General features: G+C 33.0%; 1 protein-coding gene and 1 long non-coding RNA gene across 2 annotated transcripts in view; both read right to left on the minus strand.

Moving 5' to 3' along the window:
- LOC127736906 (uncharacterized) overlaps positions 1-22,902 on the minus strand; it is a 176,149-nt gene that overhangs the window by 24,333 nt on the left and 128,914 nt on the right. The gene's annotated exons all lie outside the window — the stretch shown is intronic.
- Positions 4,329-10,223, minus strand: LOC127737925 (uncharacterized). Its single transcript, XR_007999889.1, has 2 exons — positions 10,157-10,223; positions 4,329-4,524 (listed from the first exon to the last, which is right to left on the minus strand). It is a non-coding gene; the product is annotated as an uncharacterized LOC127737925 (long non-coding RNA).

Consider the following 22,902-nt stretch of genomic DNA (forward strand, 5'->3'; position numbering starts at 1 on the left):
ACGAAATCCCTCTTTCCAATCAAAGTCTTCAATAACCCAACGCACTAACATGACAGGAATATTTTCGTACCAGTCTTCATCTTCCTGAAATTTCAAAGTTATATCTTAATTCCAATATTTTTTTGTACTTTTGTGTTCATTAGCCTGTCGTATTATCTGTTCGTATTAAATCCCATTTCTATTTTGGATTTTGGATTTTGGATTTTTTTATCTGTATTCCAAGTATAAAAGTAATACTAGTTACTAATAATGTTGAAGACCCATAATTCATTTTCACTGATTTTTTTAAGGGCCAGCTGAAGCCCGCCTCCGGGTGAGGGATTTTCTCGATTTTGGATTTTGGAATTTCTTGGAATACAGATAAACAAAACAAATGGCATAGCTAGGGTTGAGGACATGACACCTAAATTAAAAATCATTCACACTTACTTTATGTGAGGGTGGTGTTTTATATATGTTGTCTCTAAAACGTTTCCTTGTACCTTATTTCTATTCATATAAACAATACCTGGTATACTGATTGTTATGTAAAATTTGAATAACAGTAAATACGTCAAAATAAAAAAAGACAGCTGTTAGGAATTGCGAAGATACTTGTATACTTCGCGTTGTTTTAGAGTTACGTTGCCTCTAAAGAAAATACGTCGTTACTATATCACATGAACATTTGTATTTACTCAGTTTGCACGCCAATACTGTTGTTTTCAGCTTTTCGTAGGTCAAAAACAGCATATTGCACAGGGCATACAACATGTTACTAAAAATACATTCTAGAAATCCCCAATTTTACATTGTTCATGCAATAGTTATTTATTAACAATATAACAATTGTAGCCTTTGGTTGAGGTCAATACAATGTTATATCGACTCAGAGAAGCATATCGAACTCGGACTTCGTCCTTAGTCCATATGCTTCTCTTAGGTCGATATAACCTCGTATTGACCTCATACAAAGGCTATAATTGTATAGTATTCTCATTTAAAACGTTTTCCAATATTCGACATAATTACTGGACTTATTACGTAAGGAACTATACTAAAATGATCTTGATTTTTAACATACCTTTCTTATACTCTTCTTTGACAAATAAAGAGAATGTTAAGAAATTAAGGCTCCAAGTCACGCAAAGTGGATCTAATATGAATCTGACTTTTCTTTTACGGTCCATGTATTCCCGTACTTATACTTTCTTGATTTCAAATTTGTTTTGGGTTTTAGCGTTCACGATGAAGGTAAATCAAGAAAAGCTTATCAAACGCATACAATTTATAATGTGATATTTTCATTTTTTACGTTCTCTAAATTTTTTTATATCCAGGGTGTTACACAAATTGTAAAAATATTTTATAAATAACAAATATAAGATTAACAATCACATAAAATGCAAAAATCTCTTCTGCTATTGCCTCTGTAATACAATTCTTGCAAAATTATACTTTAGTTAATCACAAATTTACTACCGGATAGTCCTTCTTGTTGTTATTAAAACATCGATCAATCGTTTAAATAAAATATAAAAATGATGACGAGCAATCTTAGTTCTGACGTATTTTGTTACTTTTCAGTTAAATCATTTTACTGTTGTGTAGAGGCTTTTAAAGATAGATTTGTTGTTAAGGGGAAATCGTTGATGTAGAAGTGAGTCCCCCTTTTTCAACATCTGTGGAACCAAATATATAATAAATATGAACAAAACGACAATTTCAACGCTTGGTTTCTTTAATTGTTTTTACAATACAATACAATTTATCCGATTCGCAGATACAAAATTCTAATGGATGTTTAATTATCGTTTGGTCATAAAAAGTAAATTATATTTGACTTACTTATGGAACGTATTAAGTAACTGAATCACTGCTTACTACAACTTCATTTAAACTCTGGTGGATAGTTGTCTCATTGGCAATCATACCGCATCTCATTTTAATCATAAAAATTACACAAATTGATTTTGAGCGTTAGGTTAAAAGATAGTACTATCACTGTGTATCATCGCCACCGGAAATTGGGTACTAACGAAGCGGAGAGAAATGGAAAAAAAAGTAAACAATGTAAGAATTCGTTCAATTTAAAGCATTTCTACTGATTTGACGTGGGTACCGCTCAAGAAATGATTTTCTGATATATAATTCTTTAAACTATTAGGCCGATAAGTACAAAATTAAGACAATATATTGTGTTATACTCAAGAACTTGCCACTTGGTACCTGAAAATTTCGAAGTCGATCGTCCTCTGTCAAGATATTCAACTGTTTTTCATAATTTTTCCAGACACTTTTTTAGGTTATTATAGTGTGGCATCATATTTACTGAAATTTGTTGTCAAAATGAACGTTTTTAAAGAATATAGACCATAAAAAATAAAGTCTAGGGTACGGCAACTTGCTCATGTTGACAAATTTACTGTATGGCAACTTGTTTTCAACTGTATGGCAACTTGCTAATTTCAAAATATTTATTTGCCGTCTTTTTAAAGAAAATAAAGTATTAGGTTCAAATATCTAATTATGCATTTGATAAAAATACAATTCGCTTGACACCATTTAAGATGTATACACAATATAAGGCTTGAACACAGTCCTATTACATCTTTTACATACCTGATGTATACAATATGAATACGGCATATACAAAAGCTGGCAAATGTTGTAACTTTCGGAAAGGCATGTCACTGTTTTACTGACCTGTTGTTCTGCCCTGACGTAGCGTTAAATGTTACACATGTCCGTCCGACCCGTCTCTCCCGTCCGTCCAGAAAGTCCCAATAATTGGTTTCCGTTCTCTAACTTTAGTATGCCTTAACCAAATGTTTTAAAACTTACACGAAATGCTTATCACCACAAAACACAGATCAAGTTATAAATTGGGTAGCGTCACTGTTGACCGTTCTTGAGTTATGCCCTTTTATAAATGAAAAAAAGCTAAAGCTGTCGTTTCTGTTCTCAAACTTTAGATTGCCTCAACCAAATGTTTTAACCATACAACATTAGTCAGCATTTGCATATAAGTGATGAACATTTCGGGGATGGGTTGTGGGTGGAGGGAAGGAAGGAGGTAATGGCAGGAGAATTTTTCCGCATTGAATATTTAGAACCATTAAGTGAATGAATGAATTCTCTTTCAACTTTCAGATAAAATGAAATATAAATGAATTATCATTCGCTGCAAAAACAAATGTTGTATTGCTACACCACGGCACCATGTTATGGGAGGTTTGAGTGCTCACAAACTTGTTTAAGCCCGCCTCAATATAAATGCGTCTGTCCCTGGTCAGGAACATGTAATATAGCGGCTGTCGTAAGTTGCTGCCTGACATATTTGTTTATGATTTTGTCATAAATCAGTCAATTTTGATATGGTATGGGTTTTGTTCTTTGTGAAGTGTATAGTAACCAATAGTTGGTCAAATCTATTTCATTTGGACTTTGTTTGAGTCCTCTCAGTGAAAACCATTCCACGTCTCCTTTTTCAATTGATGTTATTGTCTTATTTGTAAAAGGCAGATACAGCCAATATATTAGAATAAAGAACATTAATTTTCTAAAAAAAAACTTCATCTCTATATAGTAAGAAATGAACAAGCTCGGTGGCTAACACTGTTTAAATTAAAAAAAATATTAACCTTAGATTAATCATTTTTGGAAAGAATGAAAGAAGAATCCGATACAAGGGATACAAATCCGGCTATGGCTACGGCATAAACTATTTATATAAACTTTCTACTTGGGAATAAAGATGACCTTGTATGAAGTTTTTTTTTTGTTGTCATCTTAATATTATATATATACTTATTAATACAATACACAAAAGCTAGCATCTTCGACTTGTAAGTTTCAAGAATTATAATGAAATAACATCTAATAAGGACAGGTTGAAATATTTTTGAATCCTGATGGTGCATACTCATAAATTCTTTTGGAAAAAACCACGTAAATTTAAATGTTGATTTGATAGCGTTCATTTATTTATTTGCCCTCGTAAACAGTTTTGTTAAAATACCGAAATCGGTAAATTCTTATCGTGAACGAATAAGTCGGGTACACCTTTTTACATTCAGGCGTGCTTAAGTTGCACTTTTTTCTTCTTATTAAGAAAAAAAAAGATTTTAATTTAAGCATCTATCTAAAGATTAGATTATTTACACACACACACACACACACACAAATAGGGCTAACTGTTGATTTTGAAACTCTATGAATTCACATTTATATTCAACCAAACAGATAGGCCGAGATCCATACCTTTATAAGTTTCAAAACAGAGAAGGTGTGTTTGAAAACAAAAAATCACGTACTGCTATATCTTTTAAGGCAAATGCAAGTCTTACTTGTATTAATAATATAATTTTAATTGGCACAATATCACATTAAAATTTACTGAGAAATATTATACATAGTAATCATGAAAATGTACTACTGTAACAATGAAAATTCGGACGAATACACTCCTTTTCACTACCCCTCCATCTACTCATTTAGGTTTAGGCCAAACAGCCTTAGCAACAGTCTTTTATTATTTTTTCCCTGTATAAAAAAGGATTGATTGAATTTACCTAAACTAAAAAAAAAATACAATCTTATTTTTAATAAGAAACAAGAAAATGAATTCGAAACACAATTCATGATTTATTTCTCCTAATTTTCAATGAAAACAAAGTATTTTCTTCACTCTTCTTTTAACAAATTATTCATTTCAGAAATTTAAAAAAATAACAATGAACAATGTTGAAGACCGTACCTTGACCTATAATGGTTTACTTTTATAAATTGTGACTTGGATGGAGAGTTGTCTCATTGGCACTCATTTTTTAGGAGTTTATAACGATTTTATTTGCTCATAGATACAAAAAGGATCGGACACAAGTTTAACCAACTTATGAAGTCTTCTCCTTTACATAATATTACAATAACAATTATACAGAGCATGCACAGTTCAGTATATATATATTAAAGGTAATAGTAAGATGAGGCATTTGCACAGTCAGAGAAGAAAAAGAAAGAAAGAAAAAAAAAAAAAAAGCCTAACACAATTAACAAGGAAAAGGATAGAGAATTGAGAAAAAGAAAAGAAAAGAAAAAATATAAATAAAAGAAAAAAAAAAAAAGAAAAAATATTAAATAATACAAATATAAAGAAAACAAATAAATGAAATTCTGTGGACACGATGTTTTTTGTTCAGTCATATCTTGTTTGATTATATTACAAGGAATCTTTTTGATTTTTTTATATATCTAAAGACTTCTTTAAAGATTTCACAGTTTTCCTGGTATGTTAAAGTTTGGCTACCCTCAGTGAGCAACTGTAGATTTATTGTCACTTGTAGACGATGAATGTTGGTTAATAGATCGTTCCTTATATCGGCGTATTTATTGCAATTAAAGAAGAAATGAAATGAATCCTCACGCGGAGCGCCACAAGCACAATATGAACTTTGTATTATATTTGATTCAAATAGGTCGTTATTTAGAAATGAGGCTGAACATCGCAGCTGTGTTAAAATTACACTCAATTTCCGCGGACCATACATAAAATGCTTAGGTACAGTCTTTGCTTCGTATGTATTATTCAACAAATAGCGTTTGAACTTAGATAGGGTATCAAGTGTACGGATAGAATTATCAAGTTTGTTCCATTCTCTGATGGACGAGGGAATAAATGCAGAATTTGTTAAGGAGAGTCGACAAAAGGGGACTATTAAGTCATTGCCATTACGCAGTGGATAAACAGTTGTACTTTGTATAGTTGGGGGAATTAAATCACATAAATATTGTGGAGCGAGACCATTGTACATATTATAAAATAATTGGAGTTTTCTTCTGTGCCTCCTACTCTGAAGGGGTTCCCAGCCAGTCTCTAAATATAAATATTCGGTTTTAGTAAAGATTGGCAGTCCTGTTACAATCCTCGCAGCTTGCAGTTGAAGTTTTTCTAATTTGTTTGAATAGCAAATACCACAATTGTCCCACACTTCGCAAGCATACTCAAATATAGGACGAATATATACCAGATACATTTTTTCTAAGTTCTGTCTTTTCATCTTAAATTTTAATTTTCTTAAGACTCCTAAATGCTTTGTAATGTTTTTGGAAATATTTTCTACGTGCTCATTCCACTTTGCGTCCTGGGAGAGAGTTACACCTAAGTGTTTATGACTTGATGTGTTAGATATTGATCTTCCATTGAAAGAAAAACTTAAATTACTTGGAATCTTAGTATTTGAGCAAATCATTATTTCCGTTTTATCTGGGTTAAAGGACATTAACCAATTTTTTGACCAATCATTGAGTTTGTTTAAATCATGATTAACTACTACCTCTAAGTCTGTAATGCTTGCGGTGGAATATCCCAGCGACGTATCATCAGCAAAAAGTCTAGTCAGTGAAATTAAATTTTCGCCAATATCATTTATATACAGCAAAAATAAAAGGGGACCGAGAACAGAGCCTTGGGGGACCCCCGCAGAAACAATGGACAATGACGAAGACGAATCTCTAATAACTACTTTTTGTTTTCTTTGAAAAAGATAATTTTTAGTCCATGCAAGTAAATTTCCCTTTATTCCATAAGAATTCATTTTATATATAAGTCCATTATGCCATACTTTATCAAATGCTTTGGAAAAATCGCAGAAGACGAAGCAACTGAATTCTTTTTTTTCAAGAGAATTTAATATTGTGTTATAAAGTTCAATAAGTTGATGTACAGCTGAATGTTTAGGTAAAAATCCTGATTGATACATATAAATAAGTTTGTTCCTATGTAGATGGTTATAAATATGTTTGTAGACTACCCTCTCCATTACTTTTCCTACACAGCTAATTAGGGATATCGGTCGATAATTAGATGGTAGGGACGCATCTGCTTTCTTAAATATGGCAATTACATTGGCTATTTTCCATGAAGAAGGGTATTTACCTTGGGACAGGGATTTATTAAATATAATTTTAAGGGGTTTTGCAATTTTTGGGGGGGGATATTTTAAGCATCCTGTGACTGATTTTGTCTGGCCCAGATGCTTTTTTAGGATCAAGTGTAAGAAGTATATCGACTATTTCACTCTCTGTTATTTGAATATCACTAATTATACTTTCCGTTCTATTCTCAAATGGGGGCATCTCAACATTTTGTTCCTCAAGTTTTGATATTGACGCGAAGTATTTATTCATTAGTTCACATTTGTCAGTATCGTCATATACAATATGGTCAAAATTTGGCTCATTGTTTATATTTTGAATTGGTGGAATTGCGTTATTCCCCTTATTAGATTTTATTAACATCTTCATTATTTTCCAGTAATTTTTTGGACTGGAATTATCCAGTAAAGAATTATCCAAATTTTTTTCAAAATTTTCTCGGGCAGTTTTTTTCATATTATTTACCTTATTTCTTTGTTTTTTAAATCTTATTTTATCACTTTCTTTATTATTTTTTAGAACTGTTTTCCGTAACCTATCGCGAATTCTAATTTCCTTTCTTAATTGATTATTGAACCAAGGTTTGTCATTACATCTTATTGTTATTTTCTTTGTGGGTATACATTCCCTAGCTATTTCCAAAAATATTTTTGTAAATTCATCACACATATCATCGACGTCCTCAAAATTTCCTATCTTGTCACTCCAGTTAGTTTCGTCCAGATTGTTATTAAATTTAACCAAATCTATTTTGTCATATTGCCATATTTCTCTTTTGAATGTAGTTGATGTTCCCTTTGGGCAGTTAATGTATGCAATAGCTGCATCGTGGTCACTTATATCTTTTGAGATTTTTATAACATCAGAATAAGCGCATATAAGATTTTCACTCAATATAATAGGATCTAATAAAGTACTTGAATTTTCCGTCACTCTAGTAGGCTTATCAATAACATTTAGAAAACAAAAGGAATTCAATATATCAACGAGTTTGTTATTGTTTTCACAAAATAAGTTAGAATTAAAGTCACCGACCAGCACGATATTTTCGTTTATCTGGGTGGCCAACTCGATTGCATATGTTAATCTGTGCCAATAATCTGGGTCAGTCCATTGTGCTCGATATGAGTTGCATAGTAAGAAAGACTTGCCTTTGGCATTTATTTCAACCCAAATAGTTTCGTCAATGGAATTTTCTAGTTCATGTTTTCGTACCATTCGAATCTCGTCTTTGGCATATATAAGTAGACCACCACCCGCATTTGTTCTATCTTTTCGCTGTATTATATTTGAAAAGCATTCTAGAAAAATAGTACAATCGTCAATCCGTTCGTCAAGATGTGTCTCGGTTAACAATAGAATATCAATATCTTCAGCAAAGTCATGGAGAAAGTCTATTTTGTTCCTTATACTTCGAATGTTAAGATTACAAAGTGAGATTGTATTGTCTAAAGTATTATTTAGTGAACTGCACGAACTTGATCTTTCTGGACCCGGATTAGTTTCAATGTTACCTACCATAAGTATGAAATTCAATACGAAGAGAAGAAATACTGCATTTACATTTGGATTTAAGCTTTGTAGACAGAGCAGGGCAGCAAAGAGGAACGAGCAACGCAGGTTAGTTAATAGTATATCTGTATATGAAGAAGGAGGGTGATTTACAAATCTTCTTGATTTCCTCGTATGAGCATGAAACATTCCTATGGCCGCTCTATATGTCTCTAGGCTGTTACCCATTCGGTAACAAGACTATGACTAAACATCTTGAGCGACCAAAGTTATGTTTCATTTTCAGTGCAGTGATAAACAAGCCATCGTGTCCACAGTCGTAAAAAAGAATAAAGTATGAACAAAACGTAAGTAAGTGAACTATGTAAACTTTACAAGTAAATCTACAAAAAGGTGAAAGAAAATTTAATACCATTTGGTATGGAATCAGGTGTTTTTGATAAATGGGATATAATCATTTTAGTTAAGTTTTACTTACGATACAATAGTATGTGTATAACAGAAAAAAAGAGGTTATTTACAAAAGAAAATAGCAGGAGTTCAATCACATAAATTTACAAACTTACATATAAACATGCATACATTCATCCACATTGAATACATACTCACATTCAGACGTACAAATATACAAATACATAGACATTGGCACTCATACCACATCTTCCAATATCTATTTAACCTAGCACATTCTTTATGTGTCTGTCCGAAGCCACGAGCCTGTAGTTTGGTGGTTGTCGTTGGTTCATCTCTATCATGTTTGTTATTTTTCGTAAATTGTTTTGTTATGAGTTAGGCCGTTTGTTTTCTTGTTGAATCCTTCCACAATTTTCATGTCGGGGATTTTTATAGCCGACTGTAAGGTACGATTTTTCGTTGTTGAAGGCCAAACGATAGCATATAATTGCTTACATACACTTTATTTGACCCTGGTGGATAGTTATCTTATTTGCAATCATACAATATCTCCACTGTTTATATTTAAAAAAAAAAACAGCACCAACAAAAGATGAATGGTCGGTTTTTTTTATTGAACTTACAAAATTTCACATTGACAACAAATAAGACAACAGTCGTTAGTATTATAACGATATATGAATGTATTTAGGATAATATGGTTGAAAAAAACCTTTTTTGTCTTTAAAAACACAAAGTCAAATAGAGGTACGCAACGACGACTTCTGAACGAAATTAACGGCATATATTTTATAATATTTGATAAGTAGTTTATTTTGTATATTTGTTAGCCGGTAAAGCTTTGATACAGCCAAAATTTCGTCACTTGATATTATCTAAACAGTGATTAATTTCATCTTTGAATTACAATATATTGCAAGACGCCGTACAGACAAAAGTTGTTATTTTGCAATTCGCCGTACAACGTCCTGCAATTCGCCGTACAATAAACAAACAATGTTTTGGTCCATATTCTTTGAAAACATCTTTATGACAACAGATTTCAGTCAATATGATGTCACACTATCATAATCTAAAAACGTGTCTGGAAAAATAATGAAAAACAGTTGAATATCTTGCCAATGGGGCGACAGAGGACAATCGACCTCGAAATTTTCAGGTACTAAGTGGCAAGCTTTGGGGTATAACACAAAATATTGTCTTAATTTTGTACTTATCGGCCTAATAATTTAAAGAATTATATATCAGAAAATCATTTCTTAAGCGGTACCCTCGTCAAATCAGTAGAAATGCTTTAAATTGAATGAAATCTTACCTTGTTTACTTTTTTTTCCATTTCTCTCCGCTTCGTTAGTACCCAATTTCCGGTGGCGATGATACACAGTGACTATGTTTGAAATAAAGAGGGATATATTTTCTTAACACTGCGACTGGGAAAAAAGAGACAATATTATTATATTTGAAACGTGAGGGGGGGGGGGGGGGGGGGATGTCCAGATTTGCTATTTATCAGTAATTATCAATTACACGGAATACCAAAGGGAAAGGGTCATACACAATTATTTATATATTTGCATCTAAGTACCTAACATGAAAACTTGTGACGTCAAATTCTCGAATTTACTAAGTTTAAAGAATTTAATTTTCATAAGAGTATACACACAAAATAAATTTGTAAATAAATGCAAAAAAAGGTTTATGCTTGTATAAGTTGATTTTGGGTCCTCAATGCTCTTCAACTTCGTACTTTATTTTGCCTTTTGAACAACATTCCGTTAAAAACAATTTGCTCCATAAGAAGAGAACGATGGAAAGACGCTGCTTCTGTAACGTGATGTGCTAGAAATCCACGTAGATGCTGTACCTCCTCTATTTTCGTAGCGGTGAGGCTATGTTTGGTACTAATAGGTATAATAGGTATAATTTATCCGTCATCAGCTCTCAGCTATACAGTGCTTTTGTGTAGGTGTATAATTTCTAATACCGTTAGAGTTATTTCCAAACGAAACTATATTCAAATTCTCTGATTCTCCTTTATAATTTTATACATCTCGTTTAGAACTTAAGTTCTCATTGGTAATGGAACGTTAGACTTTCGTTTCTATCCAATAAAATCCGACATTAACTGGGTTACTGCGGGTTTCAACAAAACAGCTAAGAGTTTCTAGACCGGTAGTTTCTGTTTCTGTTTTTTTTTTTTTTTTGTTGTTTTAGTTTCCGTTTTTGGCACATAAGTATTTTCTTCCAAAGTATTTGTGATGTTTATGATGGCAAATTCTAGTCAAATTTAGAGCGATTATCTGATACTTTGCACATACCAAAGCAGTAATAACTTTAACGGTACCTTTCTTTACTGTACCAGATGGGCATTTCGACGATAAATGTCTCTTCAGTAATGCTCGAGGCCAAAATATTTGAAAAATCCAAAACTTATTAAAACATTGAAGAGCTGATAAAACCAAAAAAAGACAAAAAGTATAGCCAAAGCCAGGCAAGGAATCAGAATTTGCACGAGGGAGATATATTCCTGAATTTAAAATTATTTCGAAAATGTTGTACAGCAAATTTTAATATTTTTGTCAACACATGCTTGCTCTGTTTGATGGGATGAAGGAATGACAAACAAACACAAGCAATGAATTGATGTGGTCCCTAACGAGCGTTAACATGCATATTAAAGACTTGCATATTACACCTGCTCATATTAAATTAAATACAGCAAATAAATTTGGATCATAAAATGACGGATTGATACTTGTTTTTTATTCCTCTCACTTATAGTGTAATATCGATTGCAATACAACATCATGGATAACCGATTGTATGTTTCTTCTACTGTAACAAACAATAATAATGACAAGCTAAGGCCAATGTAATTATCAATCATTTTTGTAATCAAAATAGCTGCAAATTTAGAACCTTTAAAAGTAAACAAAAGGAATGTATAACATAGGTAATAGTCATTTCAATGGATGGAATGAAATAGCACTAACATAGTTTTGTGAGGACAAAAAGGATAAATTGTTCAAACATTGAGTTTTTCTTCTGCTTCAGGTAAAATTTAATACTTATATACCTTAAATTTCTTGATTTTAAAAAGCACACAATTTTATACAAATCAGCTTTTTGAAATCTGTACATTTTTGGATAATTACAAAACTCACTCTATAAATATTTGAATTACAAACATTCAACATCAGATGCTTACTTTTTATTGATGAATGTACATGTATTGTGTTTTTTTTTTCGAAAGAAATGCTTTGCTTTATATATCAGCAGTCTGACATTGTTTTTTTTGAAAGAAAAAAAAATAATAATTGACTCGAATGTCTGATATCAAAATTGAATATAAGATTATTTTACCTACATCTTTGCCCCCATTTTATTTTTTATTTGTTATATAGATGTACCATGATAAACAATTGCAAAATTCAAAATGTTTTTTTTTTATAATTCTTTTCTCTTTCATCTTTAATCAGTAGGCTATGTTCCCAAGGAAAATGCCTCAGGGTATTGTACACTTCGTTAGTGTAGTTATTAAGAGTTCACTTTCATAAATAATCTACAATGACACTTCATTTATGTAAAGCATTGTATAGTTCATGGAAAGCCATGTACTATGAAAATTAGAAGGGAAAAACTGACTTTTCATTGGACGAGAAGGGGTGAGTATGTTCTAATTTCACAGTATATACCTTTTCATATACTAGCCTTTACTTCTATTTTCAATAAAATAGATTTGCCTTAAGGCTGAAGGACATGTTTATACAATTAACATATAACTTATTACCTATTGTTAATAACTAATTCGCTTATTCTATTCTCAATGTTAACATCTTTTCTTTATTCAGTTGAGTTTATTTGTATCTGAAAGTGTAAAAGTTATTATTTCATTTCCCCGAACATTAGTGCTTTGCTACTGTGATGCCAAAATCTAAATGATGTTTAATTCGTTCTGATAATCAATAGCATCTTTTAAAAAGCCTATACCCACCCTATATAAATCCCTTCAAATGTTTACCTCTGTCGAGTTTTACCCCCCGCCCCCTCCTCTTTTTCTTCATGTATCTCACCGTCGACCAACGACTCTTAATGGACCCAGTACTGATATAGCTCTCGTTTTCTCAGAGATATATATCAATAACCTAGAGGCACGCATCATAATTGAATTTACATAACTCGGACTTATTTAGCTTGAGTGAACTATGATCATTCAACGTAAAAGTGTGGTTGTATTTCTGGCGAAATCCAAATTAACATTACCAAAGTCAGCAACTGAGAGCATTTAGAAACACAACAAGTTTGACTATCTAAATATCTGACATTCTTGTAATTGTCTGCACAATAAGTGTAACCATGCAGTTGAGAATTTAAGCGTTCAAATAGGGTGCTCAAGTTCCTGAATATTTTTTTTAACTTCAAGTGATTGATTAACTGTTGTTTTCTTAGCTTTCGATGGCAAATATTTCATGCATGTTCAGGACGAGAAAAAACTGACAATATAATAGGTAGGTCCTATAATAAAGGTTGATTAGGAAACATCATTTCAAGGATGTTTTGAGAGGAGAATAGAAACACTGACTACGCTAGTATATAACATCAGGAAAGAGAGATAATGTGTTGAGGAGAGGAAAGAAAGGAGTTACATCAAGCAGACGCCAAACAGGAGAGAACAGAAAATTAAACAGTTGAGGAAGGAGCTCAAAGACCTAAACAGGCGGTACAAGAGAAGTAATGAGATAGAGAAGTTAGGAATAGCCTGCCTTACAGACAGTATTAGAGATGAGAAGAACTAGAAGGGCAGAACAACTCAAGAAAAGCAATAAAAAGGAAAAGAAAGCGAATTTCATTAAGAATCAATATAACTACACAAAAACACTGTTGAGTGGAGAAAGAACAGGACATCTGCATTGTAGTAAGGAAGAAGTAGAACAATATCTGTATAAAACACAATTTGACGAAGAAAGAGAGGTACCTTTGGGGTATTGCTCGAGAGTTGAAGAAGAATAACAACCAACTATAGACTTTGAAACACAGGAACCAACATGGAAAGAAGTTAGTGAGGTGGTAAAAAAGGCAAGAACAGGATCAGCACCTGGGTATTGTGGTGTATCATACAAATTCTACAAATTCTAGAAATGCCCAAAGATACTGAGGAAACTATGGCAGCTATTCCGAACACTACGGAAAAAAGTGAAAATTCCAGAAAGCTTGCAGAAGGCAAAAGGGTGCTTTGTACCAAAGGAAAAAGATTCAAAAGACATTTCACAGTTTAGGACAATTTCACTGTTGAGCGTAGAGGGAAAAATCTACTTCTCTGTATTGGCAAACAGGATGACAAAATATATGGTAGAGAATGGTTACATCGATACATCTATGCAAAGAGGAGGCATTGCAGGTTTTTCAGGGTGTGTAGAACATACTAGTGTTCTAAGCCAACTTATACATGAGGCGAAGATCGAAAAGAAGAATTTGACAGATGTATGGTTAGACCTGGCAAATGCATACAGATCAGTACCACTAAAACTGATAGAGAAGGCAATGGATCACTACCACATTTCAGATCACATAAGGAAGATAGTCCAAAATTATTTTTGTGGAATACAGGTGCGGTTTACTGTAGATAATATGACAACAGCATGGCAGAAGTTAGAGAAAGGAATATTAATGGGTTGTACTATATCACCGATACTATTCATTATGAGTGTGAATATCATCATGAAGGCAGCAAAAAGAGAAACAAGAGGTCCAAAGACAGATTCAGGGATTTTTCTACCAGCAACAAGAGGGTTCATTGATGACCTTACAGTAACAGCATCATCCCATATTCAAGCAAGATGGATACATTTAGCACTGGAAGAGGTAGTCACGTGGGCCAGGATGAAATTTAAGCCAAAGAGGTCAAGATCAATGATACTGAGAAAGGATCAGATTACAACGAAGTTCCAGCTTAAGATCTAAGGGGAAGAAATACCAACAATTGTAGATAACCCTATTAAGTGCCTTGGAAAATGGTTTGATGACCCCCTGAAAGACAATTCCAATTTGAAGACAGTACAGACACAGGTTGCAGAATGGCTTATGAAAGTAGACAAGCGTAGACTGTCTGGAAAGTTTAAGGCTTGGATATACCAACATGGGTTGCTACCAAGACTGACATGGCTTCTCATGATCTATGAAATGACAGTTGAAGCCATAGAAAGAAAGATAAACAGTCACCTCAGAAGATGGCTAGGAGTACCACCAAGTTTTACAGCCATAGGTCTTTACAGTCGATCACCATAAATCCAGCTACCTTTAACATCAATTTTGGGGGAATACAAGGTATCAAAGAGCAGATTTGTAATGACTCTCAGAGACTCAAAGGATAACAAGATCAGATAGGTTGGAATCCAGACACGTACTAGGCGAAAATGGTAAGCGAGAACTTTAGTAGATCAAGCAGAAAGTATTCTTCATCACAAAGACATAGCCGGCAACACCTGTACTGGTAGAAAGGGCTAAATGACACATTTCTAACAGTGGTTAAAGGTAACACCAAAAGAGAAGAGCAGCATGATGCAGTCAGAAATAAGACAAGTAGAAAAAGAACAAAGAAGGGCAAAAGCAGTAGAGTTAAGCCGTCACTGATCATGGGTGAAGTGGAATTTGCCAGATCACATGGGCAGAGTTATGGAAGATGGAACCATTCAGAATTTCATTCATGCTTAGGTCAGTCTACGATACACTTCCTTCCCCTTCAAACTAACATCAGTGGGGACTGATAGAAGAACCAGGCTGCGAGTTATGTAAAGAAAGAGATACGATGGCACACATCCTTTCAGGCTGTAAAGTTGCGCTGACACAGGGAAGATATCGATGGTGGCACAACAAGATCCTAAAACATCTGGCAGCGATCCCTGATGTTTAGAGAAGGAAAAAGAGACCAACAACAACAGAGGCAAAGCAGATTAGATTCGTAAGAGAGGGAGATACAGGTTATGCAAAAACGTCACAACAGCACTTCATCTTGGACAAGGGCAGTGAAAGTAACATGAGTGCTGACATTGGCAAGAAGCTTGTGTTTCCTGAATGTGTACAGACAACCCTACGCAAAGACATTGTAGTTTGGTCACAGAAGTCAAAGATGATCGTAACAGTAGAACTAACAGTTCCTTGGGAAGAGAGATGTGAAGAGGCATCCCAGAGGAAGAAGGAGAAGTATACAGAACTGAGACAACATGTTAGAGAGAGAGGTTGGAAAGCGTGGCTGTTCCCAGTAGAAGTAGGCTGCATGGGATTTCCTACACAGTCATTATGGAGGATGCTACAGGCAATGGGAATAGTTGGAAAGGCACGGAAGACAGCAGTAAGACAGCTAGGGGAAGCTGCAGAACGTTCATCTTGCTGTTTATGGCATCGCCGAGATGATCTGAGCTGGAAGCCAAGTGCTGATGAGTAGAGGTTTGGCCACATCTACTGACCCGCCAACCAGAGGATGTAATGGTACAGGGTCGAAACATCTGGTGAAGGTTGGAACCATCTGAAGACATCAAAGCACCGGCAGAGAGTGAAAGAGATTCAAAGATTAGTGAAGATGAGCAGTCAAATGAATATGACCGCAGAAAATCAAAATTCCACCATCTGTAAGTAATATTCAGACTGGAAAATGAGGGTAAATTGAAAGGAACAGAGATTTACCTATGCGACAGGCCATCTACGGACGCCTATATTAGTTCTTAAAGTGCAGAGAGCATGGCACTCTCTACAAGATGCATCATATTTAACGTGCCAATTATGAACGGGTGTGTGATACGGTGCTTTTCTTTCCGGGATTTGTTTTTTTTTGTCCGGCGTTGCTTTTTGTCCGATATTTTTGCTTTGCGTCCGACACTTTTGCTTTTTGTCCGCTGCTTTCTGTCCGTTTTATTATTTGTCCGATAATTTTGTATTTCATCCGACGATTTTGCTTTTTGTCCGTTGCTTTCTGTCCGTTTTTGGTTTTTGTCTGATAATTTTGTATTTCGTCCGACACTTTTGATTTTTGTCCGTTGCTTTCAGTCCGTTTTGCTTTTTGTCCGATAAATTTGTTTTCAGTCCGACACTCTTGTTTTTTGTCCGTTGCCTTTGGTCTGATTTGCTGTTTGACCGATGATTTCGCTTTATGTCCGAATTAAAATGTGCATATTTTTGTAGGTTCCATTTGAACTTCGAAACACCATGACATCTTTGAAAATAAATACAGAACCTATTTCTCTGTAAATGAGTGGTACATGGAGTATCTAGTTTTTTAACTAGCTTGACCAATATGTTCTGAATTTACCGCTGGAAGTCAAGCATGCTTTAAATTAACCGTACGCTTCAGTTTAAAATAATTCATTCGAAATATTTAGACGAAGACGAGCATTATTATGATCATTGTAATTCTTTTATCTATAAATTTGATTAAGTTTCGCCTGCGAAAATAGCGACAGAATGCGAAACATAGGGATGCAAATCCGGCGTCTCTATCTTTCGGTATAGGTCTTTTTATATCAGATGCGATGAAGATCTGAATGATTCAAATATTGTATCATAATGCCTTATGTTTCAATGTCATCATTTTCCATTGACCTTGATTTCATTTTCGTGGTTTTGCTCGTGTATAGGCTGATTTTAGGGTGTACATGTCCGACCGGTTGGTTTCAACTGACCATAATTCGTTGGTCAATGTTATACTGTCATGGTTCGACGGGGCTTATAATTTATACATCCCGCACAGCCAAACGGGCGCCCCACTTTGATAAGTGTTTTACTAACGTTCGAAAGAAGACCAAGGGAGGACAATTTTGCTATAACCTAGTCAACCCTTTGGGTTTTTACGTGCATTATGATTTACACTAAGACTTTCATGGGCTCGTTTACATTTTTGCTCAAAGACAGCAAAGAAAAATAAAAATGGAATCAGTTTTGTAAACCATAGATTACCATTTGCTTTGTTACTACCTTCATAACCTTAATTATCAAAATGTCACGTTTTGAAAATGCGTATTGGTTGACAAGGCAGTTTTATATGACCATAATGCGATAAAATTGATTGTCTTAAACTTCAATATAAATGCGTCGGATATCGTTTTTATTAAGATAACATAAAGTGCTTGTTACCCAGAGATTAAAATACCTATTGAGCTTAGTAATACGTATAATGCATTACAATAGGCAATACGTTCTGATTTCTCAAGAGATCTTTTTTTTACATGCGACCACCATTTCAAAGTAAAACCCAACAGAGGGCGCTGTAAGAGTTATCTTTAAAAAAATGTCCGAAGATAACCCTCTGGTCATATTGGCTGCCTATAGCTGACAGCACTGAAAATGCTTTGATTTATAAAGGAAACCTGGAATCAATATTCCAGAAACTATTATTTAATTGAAACTTTTTTCCGATGTCATTCTTTGGAGTTCTCCGTTTTACTATTTGCTAATCAAAATAGATTAAAAAAATGTAAAGTACAACAGTGTGTGGTGTATTTAATACGATCGGCAGGGCTCAAATTTTATTCAGACGGTTTTTTTACCACAAACCTGAGGTAAGTTAAGTTACAAGTTTGACGTTTCTTACGCATAAATTAGGTTAAGTTACATTAAACGACCTAACAACAAAATTATTTTCATGTACCTGTGTTTAAAGTTATTGCAAATGGCTGATATTTTTGTTCGAGCTTATTGTTTTTCTTAAATTGTTTAACATTTCATAGCGGTATAACATGTTACTTTTATTATTCTTCCCTTAGTTTATTTATTTTGTATTTACATTGTATCATAGGTTAAATTTATTTGTTCAGTGTATGTTCACTGGTGTTGATATGTCCTTTGATTGAGTTAAGCTATTTCAGTTGATATTTTATAGTGTGTCTTTCTATGTTGTGATGTTACACTATTGTTTCAGAAAAAGGGTGATGGTTTGGTACCATTAAAACGTTTAAACCCGCTGCATTTGTTTGCACCTGTCCTAAGTCAGGAATCTGATGTTCAGTAGTTGTCTTTTGTTCATGTGGTTCATAAGTGTTTCTCGTTTCTCGTTTTTATAAAGATTAGACCGTTGGTTTTCCCGTTTGAATGGTTTTACACTAGTAATTTTTGGGGCCCTTTATAGCTTGCTGTTCGGTGTGAGCTAAGGCTCCATGTTGAAGACCGTACTTTGACCTATAATGATTTACTTTTATAAATTTTGAAATGGATGGAGAGTTGTCTCATTGGCACTCATACCACATCTTCTTATATCTACTAAACAATTTTTTTTTGAGCATTTATTGTTCGTTTAATTTACCTTTTTTTCCTGATATGTGAAATATAGGTCCATCCTAGTGATGCGATATGACGCCCATTGTTTTTTTTAAGTGTGTAATGAAAACATTCATTTGATAGAAGTTAGCATTTATAGCATTGGTTCCTTTTTCAGAAGGATAAGACATAAGAAATAAAGAGACAATTTTTTTTAGCACTTCTTAATAAATAAATAGGTAATGCACACGCAAAAATACTATATTCAAAAGGAATAGAAATATTGTAATGCGATTAAAATGTGACTTTGAAAAAATAAAACGAGATGTGGGTGTACGTCAATGAAACAGCAACCGAACAACGCAAATAACCAAAAATCATCTACAAGTAGGGACATCATAGTCCCGGCTAAGATTGCAATCCAACATGTATAAATATAACTTTTATGTTAATAATGTACTTGAATTAAAACAATGTATACGACTTCCCAAAGTTGACTTCAGACAGTTTTGATTGTTGTAGTTTAGCTCTCTTTTAATTAGGTAATTTTATTTATTTGATTATGCCAAAAAAAAATAGTTTACCTCATGAATGTTATTCCAGAAAACATTATATATGAGATTCGTTAACATTTAATCGATGTCATATCTTGTTTCATAAACTGCCATAAGCACGTTGTTTTGACAACTAGAGCACGTATAACATTACAGTTTTGTATAATTATGACATCAACATAATAGTTCATACAGCACTTTCTTTATTTTCATGGTTCATTTAACCTATGGCAACTTGAAATTCAAGTATAAAATTGCATGAAAAAATGTAGAAATAGGTTGAAAGGTTGAATAATATGCAACAGATTAAGTGTTAAAAAAATATCAATTGATTAGGGGCTAATCAATTTACAACCAGTTTAAACTTATCGATTAAGTGTACTCAAAACCATTTTTGTTATACATGTAATAGTGAAAATGTAGGCAATTGTATGTGTTGATGATGTCTTTTTAATAAGGAATTGATATTTTAAAACAATGGGAAATAAGATTTTTTTTTAAATTTTATTAAAGGAATAATCATCTTTTCGTATATATAATATACTTCTAAAAAAAAGTTTAGCAACAGAATTTCTGACTGAAAATAAAATAAAAACAAATTTCGATTTATCTTTGAAGTTTTTGTTTTCTTAATCTACAATAATTCGTGTATTCAAAAGTATAACAGTTATGTTTGTCAAATTTCAGACAGCTACACGGTTTCCAAACTTTGGTGGGTCAAAATTGAAAGTCACAACTTTAACATTTTTCTGCACAGGGTCTAGTTAAAAAATGCATAAAACGCACACAGTTGACGAATTGGTGAATCTGATGGCATACATGTAATCGATAACATCTAAACATAAAACTAACATTTACCTCGTAAAATTTTTTTTTTAAATTGGAAGGGCATTTTGTTTACATCCCCAAACCTTCCATTTTTATCATATTTTTTGGTTTTCTTTTTTAATCAATTCAACATCCTTTAAAACATGAACACTTTTCGTTTCACAGCATTTTCTACAAAGATATGAGCCCTCAAAGTTTGAACCCCTATTCATCTCAATGGAACTGATGCAAAATTTTCTTTGGGTAGTATATATACAAGTATCATTCTCGTGAGTAATATACAATATATGATCGAAATATTTAATGATAATTTAGATAGATTTTTTCAAATACATGGACATACTGACTATAGCACTATTGAAACACACATAGTTCATAAATACTGACTTATGTAAAATAAATTAACTTTTTAATTTTCACTCATACATACTACAATATTGACACAGACACAGACGCAGAAGCAGAATAAGATAAAGTTTTAATACTATGATTTTCATATAAGTCATACACTTATTAATATGTAGTAGATATGATGCTACATCTGCGTATTTAACTGGTGTCATGTTGTTATCCTGGAATCTCTGTTTTAGGTCAGTTAGCCTGATATTTGATAGTTATTTTAAATCTTAAATATTGTATAATTTATCTGAATTAAAATTGTTTAATTGTTTGTGAAAATTTAGCATTGTTTGTACGATTTATGTATATGTTGTTGCTTGTTCATTGTATGTTTTAAAATAATTAATAAAAGTTATCCTAAAATTCGCAAATTAAATAATTTTTTGACCACATATTTTTTTTTTGGCAAGTATTAAGTGTTCTATTTTAGAATTTTTGTCTATTTTTTATAACAATTTCATGTTTACTGCAATACAATTTTCAATTTTGCAAGTATTTATTTTTTCCTCTGATTTTAAAGAGTGATTTGTAATGCTTAAAATACTGACTGTAGCTTACCTGTACTTAATAATTGTAATAACAACACCTATTCATATCCAACTAAGTAAGACATCACGTGACTTCGATGACGTAGCAATCCGCCATCTTCAGTAAATTTGTCTTATAGAAATTGCATAGGCCCTTCAATAAACTTAAATTTTTACGTTAATCCGACCCGTTTTCTAACTTTTGCTGCTTGTTTCTTTGTCTTCGAATATAAATCTTTCTTAAATGTTGACCCTGACAGTTTAAATCTAGATGAAATTACGTGTTCTTGATCAATTGTAAATACTGCTCTTGACTGTATTGTAAAACTAAAAAACTTACGTCTTCTTATACATGAATTTCACAAATTCCTTAAACAAAAGTATTACTTTGCTGCTATATTGTAATATCTAAAACATACGTTGTCAAATTACGTCCCTAATAGATTTAAACCTATAAATTTTTCGACGATTTCGGGAATTTTCAAATTGGCGGCTGTGTCATTAGTTTTATCGTGTTCATACTTCAGATAAATTTTCTGTTCTCATTATTTATTTGGGAAATTTTTGAAAGTTGCATGTTTTGACCATTATTGTATTTATAATAGCTTTTTTCAATGTAAAAAAATAATTTTGTTAAAGTCCATACATATTATAACATCTGCATTAAAATACAGAAAGGCACAGGCATATATATATATATTTATGATCCATCCCCCGTAAGATTTATCGTTGGCTATTATTCAGTCATTTTATATATATATATATATGTATATATGTCTCTAAGAAAGCTGGGACATACTATGTTAGTATAATATTCTCGGGAGAAAGTTAAAACACCAAGTAAGTCTGACAAGTTACAGACCGGTAGATACAAGTATACATTACACAATTATTAAGGTATTACACAGGAAAATACGCATGCGTCACGACTAGATCAGCTGTTCTGAGCTCCGAGAATATTTCTTAAATTTCGTTGTCTAATTGACAATTTATCACAATTTGCACTGAACAGAACATTTAGAAGTATTTTTACTATTGATTCCATAGCTCAGTCTTACAAAAAAAATATATTTTGACTCTTGGTCGTAAATCGAAGGGCCTTCAAAATTTACCCGCCGAAATTGTCACATGATTCGTGTTGTTTATATTTGTGTTTTTCCGGTGCAAACATAACAAAAACATCCCACAGTGTGACCAGTCCTCATTTTATGACACCCTGCACTGAAATATCATAGCTGTACACTAACATTGCTCATCATTCCATCATTTGAGCCCTAGGTCAACAATAGGGACAAAAGATAACTATTCATCGGCCCATAACACTACAAGCCCGAGTCCAGAGCACCGGTCCAGTTCCATCACATAACGGTAAGTATTACACCATGAACATGTTGACAATGTACTTCTTGATTATCATAGCTGCTATATTTATAGGAAAGAAACATCGAAACGCAGAAGAAAATAATAGCATTCCTAATGTACACGAGTATTCACTTTTAACCAACAGCATA

This window comes from Mytilus californianus, unplaced genomic scaffold (assembly GCF_021869535.1).
Source record: "Mytilus californianus isolate M0D057914Y unplaced genomic scaffold, xbMytCali1.0.p SCAF_4, whole genome shotgun sequence".
Lineage (NCBI taxonomy): Eukaryota > Metazoa > Mollusca > Bivalvia > Mytilida > Mytilidae > Mytilus > Mytilus californianus.